This window comes from Schistocerca gregaria, chromosome X, assembly GCF_023897955.1.
Source record: "Schistocerca gregaria isolate iqSchGreg1 chromosome X, iqSchGreg1.2, whole genome shotgun sequence".
NCBI lineage: Eukaryota > Metazoa > Arthropoda > Insecta > Orthoptera > Acrididae > Schistocerca > Schistocerca gregaria.
Window position 1 is genome coordinate 91823873 of NC_064931.1, and position 20161 is coordinate 91844033.

Consider the following 20161-nt stretch of genomic DNA (forward strand, 5'->3'; position numbering starts at 1 on the left):
CCTTACCTGAAACAGACCTTCAGCATTTTACACCAACAAATGTACACACTTAACAAACGTAACCACTACTTTGTCTATGTAGAGTGTTTGTTCTTCAGTGTACTTCCTTTGTGTAGGTATATCAATACATATGATTGAATTATTAATTTTCATTTAAACCAAAGTAAATATATCATGACCCTGAAAAAATATACTATGTGAATATGACATTTTAAAAGACCTGATTTTTGACAGGCAGCAAATCAATTATTGAATAAAAATAATCTTAATTCCATAATTTTCCTCTGGGAAAGTTTAAAACAAACAAAAAGCATATTACATACAGTAAACACTACACTTACACTTGATGTGACTTATTTCATCATTACACACAAAATAAACACACTTTTAAATTGTCAATTTGTGCAGCAATAGTGGCTTATTTAACCAATGTTCTGCTGTGTTTACCAGATTCTTCATAGGAATTTATCATAATAATTCTGAATAACAATTTAACACAATGGTACACTTTATACAGAAACTGATTCTTGTTTGCTGAACCAGATCCAGTCCAGTCCACTGCTGTTTCCTGTTTTCCAGCTGCTCAGTACTGGAATGTAAAGTATCATCTAGATGCACTCCCATACTACCAGACTGTGCTATACTCCAAGTTGTTGTCTTGCCAGCCAAACTTCCAAATAAAACATACAAAAACAAAATCCAGGCTGATAATTTGCACTATTAATCCCCTGGTGACCAATGATCAAAGTACTTCTACCTTCCCCTTGCTTTCCAAACTGTTCACAGTCAAAAATAGTTGAAAGAAATCTGTAAAAGGCAACAAGACTGCAATGCTTCAGTCAAGAATTAGCACAAACAATTTTCTTTAACTACAGTGTACTTGTAACCTCTAGTTCAAAGACCCAAATGAACTCGACTGTCTATACTACAGCATTTACTGCTCCGAAACAACTGTCACTTCATCATATGCAGGTGACTGACTAAACTGACACAATTAACTACAAGTAACTCTGTTACTTATAAACATAACTTGACTGCTAATCTGCAATCAGGTGGTGGCATCATCACCCTGTCATACCTAGACTATGATATACTCTTTAATAAATACATCTGCATATAAATGATAGTCTGATTTCACAAATTCCTTCATCATATGTACATTACTCATTGCACATAAGTTTGTTTTTTAGTGTAACATGATTAAAAATGTGCATAACAAGGAAACACTTACCATCATCAATAACATATTTTTCCTAGATATGATGGAAAAGACATCCATTCATAATAAACATAACATTCAAAATGGAACTGTTATACATTAAACATCAGATACTATAACTGAATACAGATACATATCATCCAGATCGTCACAGACACACTTTTTTTTGTATATATAACTTCAGTTCAGTTATATTTCTAACAAGGAACTCCTTACGTGTGAAGTTGCAAAAGGCCAATGATGTTTATAGCATTCAGCACCCCCATCTATTGTCCACCATGCAGCCATGATACTGTCTGCTAATGGCAATGGGGCTGGAGGTATCCAATGGTGAGCACAGCATGAGGCTATGGAGTGTAATTGAACTGCTTAGTCACTGAGTAAGTTACAACAGTGCTAGTGCTTTTGATACAAATCAGAGCAGGGGCAATGATGAAAAAAGCAAACATTGCATTTCATTTATGATATCAGTTTCTGAAGTTGACATTTCATCAGAAAAGAACCCAATGAGTTTTGCAGAGTGAGGAAGTGGCAGATGAAATATTAATGTTTCTGCAAGATGAGTTAGTGGAATGTGTGGCGTCATATACCCTTGACTTTGCGCACAATGTACATGAGAGGTACAATGATGGTATATGCTTAATAAGTGAAAGTGATACTGAAACAGGTGTAGAGCCATGTCAGACAGGGAGCCACAAATCCCAGGGTACAAAACATAATTACGTACATGGGAAATTATCCTAAGCACAGTAAAAAAAAAAATTAAAAAAAAAATAATAATAATAATAATAATAATTTATGAACAGATTTCAAGTAAGTCTGCAGCAGTATGACTGTAGTGCATAAGAAAAGCTATGGGTATTCAAGGGAGGACAAGTTGGCCTTGTTACAAAAACTGTTATTTGTGCATTTCAAGAATGCTTGATACAGTGTACAGGATGTGCATGATAGTGACCTATAGCATTATGCACATAAAATTGTGACATAGATTATGGTGATTTCAGGGGATGCTGTGGATGGTTGTATATCTTCAAACAGTGCTACAGAACTGGAAGATGTAAGATAACAAAATTTAAAACAAAACATGAACTTGATGATGCAGAGCAAACTGTGGAATTGGCCTGATATTTGTAGGTGAGATAAACAAACTTATACCATCATTCAGTAAGGAATTTGTTTTCAACTCAAACCAGTTGGGATTTGAAGAGGAAATGATTATGAAATGAACCCTTGAAATTCGAGGTAACAAGAGAATTGCATCAAAATCAACTGACATCAATGCCTTAACACATTTGTATACAATTATGACAACTGCTAATCTGGATGGTAAATGCCTAGAAAGTTACTTATTGTGCTGCAAGAAAGTTTGAGTGCTCTGCTCCCTACAATTGTTTTTCATGTGTGTGATCTTTCAAGCACAGTAGGGATTTTTTACGTCATAGCAAGCAAGAGTGCGAAAACGTTGTAAGATGACTACAACTATGGCTCTGCATTTGGTCAAAATAACTTGCTTTTGCTTGATTCCTGGTCTGCGGAGGAAAAAAAAAATCATAGTCCTTTAGAGAAAACTATCCCTCCTGAAAAGTGCATAACATTGCAGTTCATATCAACTAGAACCAATGGACAGGTTCAGCCTCTGGATGTTTTTGTTTTCCTTGCTTATAAAACGTATTATCATACTATCTGCAGCTGCACATTAAAAGATAGCCAGTTTCACGACAAGCACCATGACAGACTGTTTCACATTCAGTTGCATGCTGTCACATGCCATCAGTTCTCATCATCCTGTTACACCAATATCATTCTATATGCATTCTTTTATTAAGAGTGTATACCTAGCTGAACATCCTGTGCAGTTTGTAACTCCCAAGGAGTTCCCCATCGATCTTGATGGTGCGAACCTTTGTGATCACTGTGGTGCCCCATTCTTCATTCAGTGTTCATGGTGCAAGTTAATGGTTTGTTTTGAACATTTCTTGAATGTCAACAGTGCCAATTTTGTGAAGTGTAATACATACATCCCATAGAAGGCTGATCTCGGCACCTTACAGGCACTTATTTTCTGTTGCCCTCCTAACGCCCATGGTGAGTCATTAGTAGCTAATATTTTCCTGTCATAATTGTTAACACAACACTTTAAAATGAGTCTTACTAAAGACTGAACTTGCTACCTCACGCTCAAGGGGTACCTTGTAAGAACTACTGGCTTTCAGGACTTTGGATAGAGCAGTCTATTTGCATTAGGATGTGGCCAGTGAGTCACAATGAATGATTCATGATACAATTCGAAGACCTTTTTTATTTCTCCACCCATTTTTCCTTTGTTCTAGTGCAATAGTTCTTCCAATTTTGAAATTACTTCTGGGACCCTCATCATTGCTGACATTGAAATAACTGGATTCTGTCTATTGCTGCAATATTTGTAATGAGTCTCTGTTTGTTTGCAGAAATACAATTTAAGTAAATCTTCTGTTTGTTCTATTAACTCATTTGCTAATCGTTACTACTCCTGTTCAGCTTTCCTATGATGACAGTTTCTGCACCGCTGTGTAGCCCACCTCTCTTTATTGTTGTATACAATGTCATATGTGACAGCTACATTGTCTGAAATATTTCCATTGCATATGGGTTGTTTAACTAGCTGCTCAAGAAGTTTTTTCTGAAATGTGTTCAGAACTAATTTGTGAGTCTGATTGAGTGTATCAACTGCAATGAATCTCTAGATGTCCCAGTCTATACTCAGTATGTTAAAGTCACCTCCAACTAATATTGCATGAGTGAGGTACTGTGCATGGACATTTTATGAATGAGTCTACAACTGTTATGATAGAAATGGGTGTCATTGGTGCCGACATGAGCTACAATTGGAAGATGACTGCACCCTGCACCTTCGATAGCTTCAATGTTCTCAAATTAACAGGGTGTTCCACGTATGATGCAAGTACTGTATCTGGTGTTACATGGGAACCAAAACACCTGCAAGAAGGCTTAGACCACCAGATAACGTTCTGGCCCATTACTCAGATGGTGTGGTATTTGGTATATCGCTTACTATGCAGTTGAGGCTATCTCCCTCTTTCCATTATTGTGTGTAGTTTCCATTCAGAATATTATACACAAAAGTACAGTGTGTGTTTCTTTTATTGAAATATGCAAGAATAGAGTTGCTTGTGGAATGTCAGCTTGACTAAATAAAAAATTTCTCTGTTACACATTCCCAGTGATTCAACTACACATAAATCAGTAAATAAATTTTGAGGGACTGGATCTGTGTTATAGAAAAAAGTTGTAGAAAACAGTGCTCATGTTTTCATTGAGAAAACAAGATTATGAGTGGCATTGGCAAGAAGACTGAGAAAGTCATAGTGCTACTTAATACTTCATACTGGCATGTCCATAGCATCTGCTCACAGAATTGTGCATAAACACAAACTGAAGCATTTTGGAGTAACAGCAGTGTGTCGTTTGACCAAATCAGATGCTGTTTCTTAGCGCCTATGCTACTATGACAGTTGCAGGTTGTAGGTGATGGAGAGGTTGATTCTGAAATGCTCTTTTTCTGATGACATATTGTTGCACATATTGCTGTATGTGTACTTGTAGAAAAATTGACATTAATGCTCCAAAAATCCTCATCAACTATATTGAGAACCTCTGTGTAGTGTGATAACCAGAGTGTGGTGTGCAATTAGTATAATATGAATTAATGGACCAATCTTTTTCCTCCAAATGATAACTTCTGAGTCATACATTTGGAGAGCTAGCAATTAATGAAAAGACCTATGGTTATGTAATTCTAGACTGTGCAAGCGCACATGCTATCCCTGCATTTATGACAATATTACAATGTATTTTTGATGATAGGACAGTTGACTGGTCTTCTGCATTGTTTTTCTCTTTGTGGACTCTCTATACATGCTAAGTGTTAGAGGACAGTATTCAGCTTGCAGTTTCAAGAAGTGTGGTATTCAAAGTTTAACTAATGGTTGACAATGTGTTCAGAAGTTTGTTAGGTTGCTCTTCCCACAATAGGCCACTGTTTTGAGCACTTCATGTAAGTGAACATAATTTTAATGTAATCACATTGCATGTTAGTTTATGCTCAACTTGGGGGAGATGTGCTGAGTTTTTGTGTGGCAGTTTTCAACAGAGCTAGCCAGTATGCACACTGCATCACTTTTGAAGGCTTGCACATGTGTCATATGTGAACACCCCATATAAAAGAGTTTAAATTTTAATATCTAATTTTTTATGCAGCAGATGTTAACTTCCAGCAATGTAAGTTTTCTATCAGTCGTTTTCATTCCATTGTGAGGCTGTGTCTACATCTACAGGGTCCAGTCATAGTAATGTGACCACTGCCTATGTTGAATATCAACATGCAGTAATCACTTGCAGATGGCAGGCAGTGGCAATAACAGCAGAGCATATAAAAAAGTGTGTGTTAGGGACATGGAAAACAGTGCAGTCATTGTCATAATGCAGAAATTGAGTGATTTATCTTATGTCCAAATGGGCATTAGCATTGGCTCTCAGTCCAAGGATGGAAGCATTTATAAAATGAAGGGCTCGGAGAGATATAGTCATAAGCCACAACTTTCACGAAATTGAGTTTTTCATGCTGCGGCATTCCTAACAATGTCTTCTTCACAATGTGTTGAAAAAGTTCTGTGTTAGTGCAACAGATGGAAGGCTATGATGGAGTGCAGTTCTATGCTGTTCCATCTGGTGGTAGTTTCAGAAGATACATAGTCACAAGCCACGGCAAAATGGCAGGTGGGTCAGGAACGTCTGAAACGTCTTCGGGTCTTCAACGCATATTTGACACAGACTGTAGTGGAAGTGAAGAGCTTTATCCTTTGGATCCTGACAGTGATGAATCTTGGCATCCATCGACCAGCAGTTCCAGCTGAGATGATGTTTCGGTAAGTATATAAAACGATTTATTTCTGGCGATTAATTTCCTGTGGCTTGTGCTTTGTTTCTCTCAACATTGCCAACACATTTGACAGCCATCCTGTGTGTTAATGATAAAACTTGATGGGCACATTTATATTACTGCTTAGTGATGCAATAATGTAGTTTCAAAGGCAAAATATGTGTAAAAATATTTTCCTGTTAATGTGATTTTAGCGAAATTTAATGTTTTGTGTGGCTTATGATTATATCTCACGCAAATTCTTAGACTATTTTGCTTTTCATATTATAGCTTGAAATAAGTAGAATAAATGAAGAATAACCCAAAAAACCAAAGTCTTTATGGGAAAGAAAGCGAAATATTGATCAGTGGAAAAAATAAAGCAAAATGTCGACGAAATGCTGGTCAGCAGTATAAGTCCTTGAAAACACACACGACTGTTCAGGCTGCTACTATAGGAAGTGCCTGTACTTGTTTAAATAAATACCTCACAAAACTGCTTGGAGAGGAAGAAAACATTTTTCATTCATTTTGGGAAATAGGAAACTTTAATGCCCAAAATACTTACCTGATGAGCTGTATGAAATTGGAACCGAAAAAGCGGAGGTTTGTTCACTATTTAAGTACAAATGGTTTAGTATTTTGTATATTTATTTCATTTTGTTATATTTGTCATAATTTCTTTCAAACCTATCCAAAAAAGACTTCCAAGAAAATATCATCCAGGGATGTTACATTTTCTTATTATGTGAGGGTATGCGGAATAGAAGTCATGTTCTGGAAGGAAGCTTTCCTAAGGGTTCATGGCTTACAGATACATGCATGAAGAGTGAGGAATTTGCATCAAATGAAGCAGGGATTTTCAGTGCCAAAAGAAGATTGAAGTGGTTTGTGTGTTACTCTCTGCTATAAGTTAGAGATGTACTCAAAGTGAGTAATATACAAAAATTTCTATTAGGAAGAGGATATAAGCTCATCTTTTTTTCTTTCAGGAAAACATGGAAACTACCCACATAAATTTCAAGACAAAGCTGTATAAAGTGTTAGAGAATTTCTCAGCTCCTTACTGAAATATAACAGTCATTGCAGTAGGCAACAGAATCCCAATAAAGTGCATTTGGATTGCGATCTCACAATTGTTTTCTTATTTTGAGATAAATACTCAGAATACTGCAAGGAAAAGCAGGTTCCTGCAATATCTGAAAGTACATTCAGAGTAATTTTCGTGTCTGAATTTAACATAGGCTTCAAACTACCAAAAAGTGAAACCCGGTTCAAAATGTGATGGATTTCTAATTGCAATAAATAACCCAGAATTATGTGCAGAAGAAGTCACAGAAAAGAAACAACAATATGAACTGCATCTCAAAATGGCTGACAGAGGACAAAATATGATTGCGTCTTTAACTGCTCTGGCTACAGAAAATTCGAAAGAGCATCATGTGATAGCAATGGACATGCAGCAAACGTTCCCCACACCTAAACCAACAGTTGGTCCAGCATTTTACAAGAGGAAAATATGGATATACAACTATGGTATCCATGACTGTGGATCAAATAAGGGTTATATGTTTCTGTGGAGCGAGAAAGATGGAGGACGGGGTTCAGATGAGGCTGGGAGCTGCTTAGTGAAGTACTTGGAGATAACTAATCCTCAGACAAAACATCTCCACATAATCACAGACAACTGAAAGGGTCAGGCAAAGAATTGGACTATTATTGCTTTGGTAAGGTCCCTCGTTGCTACCAAAAGATTTGATTCTGTCCAGCATTACTTCCCTGTGGTAGGTCACACCATGCTACCTTACGATCTTGATTTTGGTCGCATTGACCGGTATGCAAGAAACAGACGTCCAATAGTATACACTCCAGATGAATGGGCAGAAGTAATAAAATCTGTGAGTCCAAAACATTTCATTGTAACTAAAATGGAAAGAGAAGACTTCAGAAGTTAGGAAAGTCTGAAGACATTGATCTCAAAACGTACATAATCCATGTCTGGAGATCCCCACCATTTTAGTGAAGCTACTCAATTTAAGTTTGAGTCAGAAGATCCCCTCAAGTTAAATGTAAAGCACTCTTATTCAGACATAGGAGCTTTCATGTCAGTGGACATTCATGTCAAAATGAAAGGAAGGCTAGTTGAACCAAATCCATATCAGCTGCCTATAAACTACAGAAAGCCACTACCAATTACCCAGAAAAATTTTGATTAGGTACTGTGTCTTATGCCATACATACCTGCATCAAATCAAGATTTATTTTGGTCATGTACTGGAAATGACGTGTACAATGATGAGGTAGAGGAACTTCCTTGATGTAACTGTATCAATGAAAAAGTAATTTATACATCTCAGATACCTGATATGTGTATATTAATGTGTAAAAATTATATATTCTGCTTGCTATGTAAGAGTAGTTAAAATAAATCCTTACAAATTCATACTTTATGTTTTAAACAATTTTTTGGGAGATATAGTCGTAAGCTACCATTGACTACATCTTAATTAGAATCACTCAAAAATTAATATTTTATAGCATGCAGAGAGTTGACTATTTAACAACATGCTTTGCAAGTGTTTGCAGTAGAAATAAAGTTTCTATTTTGTATTAAACATTTTCAGACCTTCGTGGAACTTTAAAATCACTGTATCTCAAAACTAGTTCGATGTGGCTTATGACTATATCTCTCCGACGCCTTCAAATGGTAAATTTGTAAATGGTTCTTGTGCTGCCATGGTTAAAGCATACTGCACATAGCAAAATGGCACTGTCCAAAATCAGTGCTGGGAGAACTGGTGCACAAGGGCCCTATATGTCAGTGCTGAGTTATGGTTGCAGAGCTGTGTATGAATGAATGGATGTGTAATTGTTGAGCAACTGAGCACCCAGATGAACCAAGGGGCTAGCAACAGTGCCTCATAAGTGTTGCTGTGTATGAGCCTCTCCACCAGGTGCCTGGCTGATGCACACATGCTAACTGTTGTTCATTGGCAATGAAAGCTGGAATTTGCATGCCAGTATCATAACTGGATATCCAGTGAGTGGCAACAGATGTCCTTTTCTCATAACTCAGGTTTTATGCTCTATCGATGTGAAATGTTTGAAAGCAAACATCCTGCAATAACCATTGGAAGGGTCCAGAGCAGAGGAGGGAATGTTATGGCTGGGGAATGATTTTGTGGCATTCCCTGGGTGACATAATCATTCTGGAAGGTACAGTCACTCAAGCCAACTATGCATCTATCCTTGGAGACCATGTCCATCCCTACATGCAGTTTGCTTTTCCTCAGCATAGTGGTATCCACCAGCAAGACAGTGAAATGTGTCACACAGCTAGAAATGAACATGCATCATTTGTATCACACAGATAGCAATGAACATGCATCATTTGAAGATCTCCAGGATGAGTTTACCATACTCCTATGGCTACCAAATTCCCCAGATTCAAACCCAATAAAGAATTTGCAGGACCACTGCAACTGGGCTGTCTGTGCCATGGATCCTCATGTGTGAAACCTAGCATAGCTGCTCATGAGACTGGAGTTAGCATGGGTGCACATCTCTGCTGGTACCTTCCAGAACCTCATTGACTCTCTTCCTGCATGTCTCACAGTGATCCACACTGGAAAAGGTGAGTAATCAGACTTCTGCCTGGTGGTCACATTAATGTGACTGGACAGTGTATTTGATCAGTTCTTTTGACCTGTTATAGTTTTAGTGTGTCAACCCATGTTGGGCATCATGCTGCTGAGCATCTGTTGCAAGCACCATTTGTTTTCTAGGAATGAAAGTTGCCAGATATGGTACTACCCTCAATCGCTTTTTGCTCTAAATCCGTTAAATTCTGCTGTTTCCTTTTAGCATATATCCATGGAAAACTATTGTAGCTGTTACATTGTGTGACCTTGGTAGGTTGTTTTTTGCAGTAAACTGGTATTGTGTGGGTTTAGCCCTTCTTTAGCTAGAGTATGACATAAAATTTTGATGTTTATTTTAACAAATTGACATTAGTGCAACTTGCATTTTAGGCTGGTCTGCTGTAACTTTGTGAATAACATCCTTATGTTTGTGAAACATTTATGTGATGTCCTATTAATTAAAATGACAATGTCATGGTACTTTGGACTAGATGGAACTGATTGCCTGAGATGTTCTCAGTATCACTGGAAAATGCTGTTGTGCTGGCTACACTAAAAGGTAGGCATTTATAATGATGTGGACCAAATATCGTGTTTATCACAATTAATTTGCTTGTCACCCAATAGCACCCCAGACTGGAACAACTGAACCGTGTCCTTTGTCAGAGCTTTGATTATCTTTCACCATGCCCTGAAATGAGATACATCCTACCCAAGATATTTCCAACCCCTCCCAAAGTAGTGTTCTGCCACTCACTCAACTTCCACAACATCCTAGTCCATCCCTATGCTGCTCCCATCCCTAATCCCCTGCCATAGGGATCATACCCTGTGGAAGATCCAGATGAAAGACCTCCCCAATCCACCTTACCAGCACCATCTACTCCAGTCCCGTCACAGGCTTATCCTACACCATCAGAAGCTGGGTCACTTGCGAAAGCAGCTATGTTATATACCAGCTGTGCTGCAACCACTGCACAGTGTTTTATATTGGTATGACAACCAACCATCTGTGTCAACTAGAAAGAATGATCACTGCCAAACTGTTGCCATAATGAAGATGGACCACCCAGTGGCACAAGATGCAGCAGACCACAACTTGTGAGATTTCAGTGGCTGCTTCACAACCTATGCCATCTGGATCCTCCCCACTACCAGTTTTTCAGAGCTGCGCAGATGGGAGTTATCCTTACAGAGTGTGTGTGTGTAGCCAAGCTCTGTACCTTTTGTTTGTGTACCTATTGACAATGCAGTGCTTCTGCCTTTCAGCAAGTGGTCTCCTTTATTCCTAAATAATTTGTAATTTTTTAGAAAGTTTGTGCAATTTGTAATTTTTTGCTTCAATGGTACGTATTTGTTGCATGTAATATTTTTCAATTATATGGGTTATTTACAAAATATGTTTCAACAATGCTTTATTTTTATTAAACTTACCTTACAAATAATAAAATTTCCTAAGTATGTGTAGAAAAAACTGCAGAAAAGCTGTTTTCAGGGCATGGGGGTGGAGGGCATACAAATTTGACAGTTCTTCCAAGGACTCAGGATCACCTCTGTCAGTATGCCTCTCGTTCAACAAGTTGGAAAAGAGCACAGGCCACACCCATCTATAAAACAAGAAGTTAAACTGATCCACAGAACTATCTTCTTTTTCATTCATGTTGATATGTAGTAGAATACAAGAACATTGTGTTCAAACATTATGTTTTATGTGGTCCAAAATATCATTGGCAATACTGGACATGCTCCTATTCTACAACAACCAAGGTTCTGTATGCCATTAAGTGGTCTTCCTCTATCTTTTTTTTTCCTTTGAAGTTTACGTTAGAACTCTTTATGTGGCTGTCTAAGTTCTTGCATTCTTATAACATGCTGGTGGTGTTTAAAGTCATATGTTTGTACATCATGTACCATTTCCCATATGTATCATTGTTTTCTTATAACTTCACTTCTCACTCTACTCTTCAAAGTTCCAGCACTTCAGGAATTTCAAAATCTCATCTACCCACTATTTACCTGCAAACATTGCTATGATGTTTCGTCAAGTGTTTACCAAAGTTTTTTTTTAACATTCCATTTATCATATTATATTTTGTTAAATTCTTCATTATATCTGTCTGATTTGAGAAGTGTGGAATATAGCTACCCAAATCTTGGACATCTGTTCCCTTTTATTGACTGAAATACTTAAACTTGGAAGGCTTTATGTTACAGTTATTGCCCTTGATTTAGTGTCTGAGTGTTTTACATTTTACTTTCTGAGAATGTTTTGAAGTTTTTATGCAGCTCTTCATAAATAATCTTCTGTTTCAGATATTAATGTTGGATCCAAAATAACCATCTCCATGGAAATCAGCATGAGTTCAGACACTGTTGATCACAGGTTATTTAGCACATGTGTTACATATATGACATTCTCAGTGCAATGGATAGAGTAAATGAAGTTGATTAGTGTTTCTAGATTTTTGAAAAGCTACTCTGCAGTTTGATTTTCACACAGTTTAATGTTTATGACATTGTATATGCTGAACTTTTTGTTGTAGAATCATATAATTATGCAGGTACAAACAGTGATATATATGGCTAATGTCTGTGAAATGTGTTTTGAATAGAGTTCATAGTAAAGAAGTGATACATTAAAATTTAATGCATGATGTAGCAGTTTCTCATGCACCTTAGTGTTTATGATGCCATATCTCCTGAACTATGTGTTATACAAGGATATATTTTTATGTTAATTGAGTGACATATGTGAATACTATCTGCAAAAAGTATTGCAAATAGAGTTGGTAGCAACAAAGTAATAAATTTAAACATCTCGCCTGATACAGTAGTTTCTCATGTGTATAGTGTTTATGGTGTATCTCCTGAACTAATTGTCCTACAATAATGTAATTTTTCTGGTACATTCAGTGGTACATGTTAATGGTGTCTGCAAAATGTGTCATGAATATACTTAGTACTAAAGAAGTAATAAATTAAAATGTCATGCTTCACAGGGCAGTTCTACAGCATAAACAGTGAATGTGTACTGACCAACAGACCTTTTTCATTTCATTGTTTTGTGGTGGTTGTTAGCAGGAAGAAGTTTTGCAAAGGTTTGAAATTATATGTAAAGTTTGTTGCAATTCTCTAAATGCTCTCATTCTCAAATACAGGATGACTAAAGTATTGATAATCTCATGTCATGGGCTGCACTGGTTTTCCACCCCACCCCTTTGGTAGGTGGGTGGTTCCTGTCCCCAAAGTGATTCTTTCCAGATAGTATATGATATGTGTCCAAAGGTTAGTTGAAATCAGTCCAGTGGTTTAGGAGGATATGTAGAACATTCATACATATCTATTATACATCTATTTTATAACTTCTTTGGGTCCCAGGCTTTGCAAAGTTGTTGTAGTTGTCTATGAAGAAATTCTATCTGGTAAAAATTGCTGTATATTCAATTATATCTTGACAAAATATCAGTATCATAAAAATACTAGATGGGGAAAAATACAAATTTGTATACTTCATGTTGCATAAAAGCATGGTATTTTTTTACTGCAAGAGTAATGAGTTACAACTAGACTCACTCATGTCCTACTAGTAGTTTGGACAAACAATATGAAGAGAGGCAAACTAGGTCAGCTACATAGGCTAAGCTGTGGGTAAAGAAAATTGCAGGCAATGATTATCTTCTCATCCAAACTGCTTTTCTGAGAGTGAAGGTAATGTCAAAGCTATATTTAAAATCTTAAATCCACTGTGGCTTCAAGTTTTCTGATCCCCATTCAGCATATTGGTCACATGAAACTTGTTCACAGTGACACTGAAGTAGAGGCAGTTGTGAAATGAGTAACTCCATGTTTTATAACAAATTTAATAATTTTCTGGTGTAATGATAAAACTCTGTACATGAAGTCTGTAGAATTATATTCTGACTCATAGTTTGACCATATTTAGCTAAGAGTCCAATTAGTTTCATTGTTTCAGCTACCATCTTATGTCTATTGTATTTTATTGATGGTGTAGAAGCTGATAGAAATATTAACAAAACTTTTGGGTGTTTCATTTATTAATCCTTTTCTAGTGAATTAAATGCTAAACAAGTTACTGGTTATTGCATACGGAATGGCTTTCTGTGTATCTTTATTGATATTTGGTTTCTTCTTCTAATTTTCCAATACGGTGTTTAGCAGATAGACTTTATTTGTAGTTATGTGCTCATTGAGTGTCCTTTTTTGTCTGAGGAGTATTTAAAAACAAAGTTGTGACCTATTTTGTTTATTTGGAATCAAAGGAGCTGTTGTAGATAGTTGCAGCTTATGCTGTTTCATTACTGTTTACTATGGAGCTATATTTACTCTTGTTGACGAGAACAGCCAAATCTAGCAATTAAAATGTAGTCCACCTCACATTCACCTGTGAATTCATATTTTGATGAGAATTTCTTGATAATTTATGTAATTATTCTATTTCACTGGTAGTTTTGAGGAATGACATGGTAATATCTGTAGAAAGAAGTCTTTTTAGTGACTTGTTTGAAGTTTGAAAACAGAATTTGGTTTGCAGTATGCCTGGCCTATGGCAGAAAGGCATGATACACGACTCAACCATTTTGTCATTCATAAAATTTATTGTCAATATAATCATATGTTAGCAAAGGCCCAATGACATCCATGACTTCCTGTAGTCCAAGAGAGAAAATGTCTTGATCTGGCATTCAAAAGCTGTTTCTTGTGTGTTACTGGTGTAGTGGTCTACAGAAATTAACTAAATGAAAAGGTCTTCGTTTTTTCTATTATGGCTTGGTTTGATTCTGTGTTGTGTTTAAATCTAAAAATTGCTTATGCACATGTATGAAGTTTAAACAGAAGCCAATTATTTCTGAGTTCATTATCACTTTACCTTCTGTTTCCTTCTTGGTGAGAATTGTGATAATATACTTCCTGATTTGTTTACACACACACACACACACACACATATATATATATATATATATATATATATATATATATATATTAAAAATAAAGATTCCAAGACTTACCAAGCGGGAAAGCGCCGGCAGACAGGCACATGAACAAAACACACAAACACACACACAAAATTACGAGCTTTCGCAACTGGCAGTTGCTTCGTCAGGAAGGAAGGAAGGAGAGGGAAAAATGAAAGGGTGTGGGTTTTAAGGGAGAGGGTAAGGAGTCATTCCAATCCCGGGAGCGGAAAGACTTCCCTTAGGGGAAAAAAAAGGACAGGTGTACACTCGCACACACACACACACATATCCATCCGCACATATGAAGGATATATATATATATATATATATATATATATATATATATATATATATATATATATATATATATATATAGAGTCGGTCACTTTAGCAGGTAGACTGGGGGTAGGGGCTTGTGGCAAAGTAGGTGAGGAAAGGAAAGAGGCAGAGAGTGGGAGGGATGACAGAGAGAGGCAGTAGGTGTGCAAGATAGGAATGCAGGAGGAAGAAGCAGCAGGTGCTCAGTGTAGGAATGTAACATGTGGGCACCAGAGCTGGTGAGTTCATGCAATGCCTAATAATGATGCCCCACAGCATTGTTACAATTCACTGGTTTGTTTAATAAGTGAGAAGGCATCTGTACATCATGGTGTGGTATATTGTTAAAATCCTGAGACAGTTTGTTTCTAAAGGAGTCAACCAATATATTGCTTTGTCCTACATATATCGAGAGTGTTAAGGTAAAATCCGAGAGCCTTGAGCTCACTTAGAGGCTTTCCAACAGTCTTTCTTCCCATACATTATCATCCAAAACTCAAACAAGAAAGGGGCCAGTGGCAGTGATAGACAAAGTACCTCTGGCAGATGATAAAGTGTCTTGTATGCTGTAAATGTAGCTGAAGATTAATTTGTATATAGATTTCTTGGATTTATCCATTATGAAGGATACATATCAAGTGGCATTGACATGTTTAATTTTGGAGAATTATGTTGCTTATGACAAGGAAATGTAGATCTGAAACTTCGTGGTGGATTAAAACTGTGCCAGACTGGGACTCAAACCTCAAATTTTGCCTTTTACAGGCAATGTTTTTACCACATCAGCTATCCAGCATGACTCATGAAATGTCCTTACAGCTTCAGTTCTGCCAGTACCTCTCTCCTACTTTAAAACATTCATAGAAGCTCTATAGCATATCTTGCTCATAGTTTTAACCCATCAGGAAGGTTCAACACAGCACCTACTCTATTGCAGAGTGAGATTTATTTTGGAAACAATCCCCTAGTCTTTGACTAAACCATTTCTTGGTGATATCCTTTCTACTAGGAGTGTTAGTTTTGGAAGGTATGCAGGAGAGCTTTCGTGAAATTTGGAAAGTAGAAGAGAGATGCGAGTAAAATTGAAACTCTGAGGACAGGTTGTGCATCATGCCTGGATACTTTAATATGAAAGAGCATTACCTGTGAAGGGCAATGTTCTGGGTTCAAATCCTGGTACAACACACAGCTGTAATAAGCAAAGATGTTTCAAAACTACACCCACTGCACAGTGAGATGCGTTTTGGAAATTTAGAATTGTTTTATGATACAATATTCATATAAGGAAATGAAAGTATAGTTCACAGGTTTCTTTCAGTTTCATTATTATAGTCAACATATTGTGCACAATATATTTACTGTTCAATGAGAGTGGTAGTGATTTAACAGTAAAAGGCAATTACACATGATAGGAAAGGCCTGGAACTGAAACCTATACAGAATTAATTTTTTAAAATAGTTCTCATTTTTATGTTTTTCCTTTTTACATATTATTTAATATAAATTGGAAATGTAATCAATTACTTTGATTTTTAACTTGACAAGGTGTGGAAAATAGGAACTGGAGAAAGTTTAAAATAACAGTATAACAAAACTTTCTGGTATTGAAATTAAAATATGTCAGAAAATCAGTATGCCATACACATGATGAGAATATGACAGCCTGTGGGAGATGGAAAGATTGTAATTTATGCATTATATAGTAAATAGTGGCCCTAAAAAGGAAACTAAAAGGCTTTACAATTTTCTTCATAAAGAAAGAAGGAGGGCAAGGAAGAAAAAGAAAGGGAACTGTGTAACACAAAGAGAAATTTCAGTTGTATCTCAGAGTTAAGAGGGACAATACAAATAACCATGGAGAAATTATATAATTTCATAGGTAAAGTTGAGATTTAAAAGCTCTACAAATCAACAATACACTTGAAAAGAAGATAAACAAAAAATAAGTCAAAGCATTTACAAAATAGAAATTATAATCAGAGACAGTAGGGGACAGACAGTGAGCAGAGTGAATTTTCCTATTTTATCACCCATAAGTTAGAAAGTGACTAATAAATACCTGGGAGATGGAACGATTGTAATTTATGCATTATATAGTAAATAGTGGCCCTAAAAAGGAAACAAAAAAGTTTTACAATTTTCTTCATACAGAAAGAAGAAGGGCAAGGAAGAAAAAGAAAGGGAACTGTGTAACACAAAGAGAAATTTCAGTTGTATCTCAGAGTTAAGAGGGACAATACAAATAACCATGGAGAAATTATATAATTTCATAGGTAAAGTTGAGATTTAAAAGCTCTACAAATCAACAATACACTTGAAAAGAAGATAAACAAAAAATAAGTCAAAGCATTTACAAAATAGAAATTATAATCAGAGACAGTAGGGGACAGACAGTGAGCAGAGTGAATTTTCCTATTTTATCACCCATAAGTTAGAAAGTGACTAATAAATACCTGGGAGATGGAGCGATTGTAATTTATGCATTATATAGTAAATAGTGGCCCTAAAAAGGAAACAAAAAAGTTTTACAATTTTCTTCATACAGAAAGAAGAAGGGCAAGGAAGAAAAAGAAAGGGAACTGTGTAACACAAAGAGAAATTTCAGTTGTATCTCAGAGTTAAGAGGGACAATACAAATAACCATGGAGAAATTATATAATTTCATAGGTAAAGTTGAGATTTAAAAGCTCTACAAATCAACAATACACTTGAAAAGAAGATAAACAAAAAATAAGTCAAAGCATTTACAAAATAGAAATTATAATCAGGGACAGTAGGGGACAGACAGTGAGCAGAGTGAATTTTCCTATTTTATCACCCATAAGTTAGAAAGTGACTAATAAATACCTGGGAGATGGAACAATTGTAATTTATGCATTATATAGTAAATAGTGGCCCTAAAAAGGAAACAAAAAGGTTTTACAATTTTCTTCATAAAGAAAGAAGGAGGGCAAGGAAGAAAAAGAAAGGGAACTGTGTAACACAAAGAGAAATTTCAGTTGTATCTCAGAGTTAAGAGGGACAATACAAATAACCATGGAGAAATTATATAATTTCATAGGTAAAGTTGAGATTTAAAAGCTCTACAAATCAACAATACACTTGAAAAGAAGATAAACAAAAATAAGTCAAAGCATTTACAAAATAGAAATTATAATCAGGGACAGTAGGGGATAGACAGTGAGCAGAGTGAATTTTCCTATTTTATCACCCATAAGTTAGAAAGTGACTAATAAATACCTGTAAAATTTTTTCTTGCTTTAAGTCTGCTCCAAGCCACAGCACTTCCTTTTTTTAAACTTTTATTACTTTTTATGGGAAATAGTTGCAATTTTTTACAGGATATAGATAATGAATATGTTTAACAATCTTTCATTCCTGGTGTTTCTGTCAAACTAAATAAGGAAGTATTTACAATAAAAGTATTGTGTGTCCCTACTAAGTGTCATCAAATGTCTTTTTCTCTAGAGTTTTGGCAGATATTTGCATTCCTGTTTTGAATTTGTAGAGAAAATCAGACTTCTTGTGTGTTTTATGTGGTACCTAATATAAAAGGGAAATTTTCACCACAAACCAAATGTTTTGTAAAGTTGAGTTTTACGTGTCCATTCAACAGAATACTTCCAAACTAGTCTAGTATGATATTCAGTTGAACATTATATGTTAAAAGGGACAGCATAACATGAAGAACAGCCAGCAGATTGGTAATGCCTGAGTAGGGCTACTGCATAGCTGTAGCACACAGGCAGTGTGATGCAGGTTGGTACATGATATGGGGGAAGTTCAGCAAGGAGAACATGGCAAACAAATGTTTTCCGATCATTCACTGTCTGTTGGTGTCATCAACTGCATTTTAGAAAGACTGAGAGTAAGGCAGATACCCATAGTACTAGTACAACACGTGACAGTGTCACTATGAATACAATGTTTGTGCGCAAGGAACACATGGCAAATAAATATTTACAGCTATGACAACTGGGGGCTAGAGTATCATGGAGCTGGCTGTGGCCATTTTATAAAATTCCACAGCAGAGCAAAATAAATACATTTTTTTTATGGTTATGGACTTTCCATATCCATAACTATAAAAAAAATTATTCTGATATTTGCAGCAGATTATGTGAGGGACATTAGGAAGACAATTGTTTTCATTTTCCTATTTGTACTCTTCATGTATATTTTAGTAGTATATTTTAGTAAGTTATCACACTCATTTTTCATTATAATTGTTTTTTTCGATTTCTGGGAGTTTTCTTTCTTCTACTATTCCAGACTTTACTCAGACTTCTCTGTGGGTTATTTTTGTTGACTTTATGTATTGAGTACTTCTTTGCTTGGTTTGTGTATCTCTCTCTATCTTTCTACATCTACATCTACATCTACATCTACATCTACATCTACATCTACATCTACATCTACATCTATACTCCACAAGCCACCCAACGGTGTGTGGCAGAGGGCACTTTACGTGCCACTGTCATTACCTCCCTTTTCTGTTCCAGTCACATGGGGTTCGCGGGAAGAACGACTGTCTGAAAGCCTCCGTGCACGCTCAAATCTCTCTAATTTTACATTCGTGATCTCCTTGGGAGGTATAAGTAGGGGGAAGCAATATATTCGATACCTCATCCAGAAACGCACCCTCTAGAAACCTGGCGAGCAAGCTACACCGCGATGCAGAGTGCCTCTCTTGCAGAGTCTGCCACTTGAGTTTGCTAAACATCTCCGTAACGCTATCACGGTTACCAAATAACCCTGTGATGAAACATGCCACTCTTCTTTGGATTTTCTCTATCTTCTCCGTCAACCCGACCTGGTACGGATCCCACACTGATGAGCAATACTCAAGTATAGGTCGAACGAGTGTTTTGTAAGCCACCTCCTTTGTTGATGGACTACATTTTCTAAGGACTCTCCCAATGAATCTCAACCTGGTACCTGCCTTACCAACAATTAATTTTATATGATCATTCCACTTCAAATCATTCCACACGCATACTCCCAGAAGTAACTGCTACCAGTGTTTGTTCCGCTATCATATAATCATACGATAAAGGATCCTTCTTTCTATGTATTCGCAGTACATTAG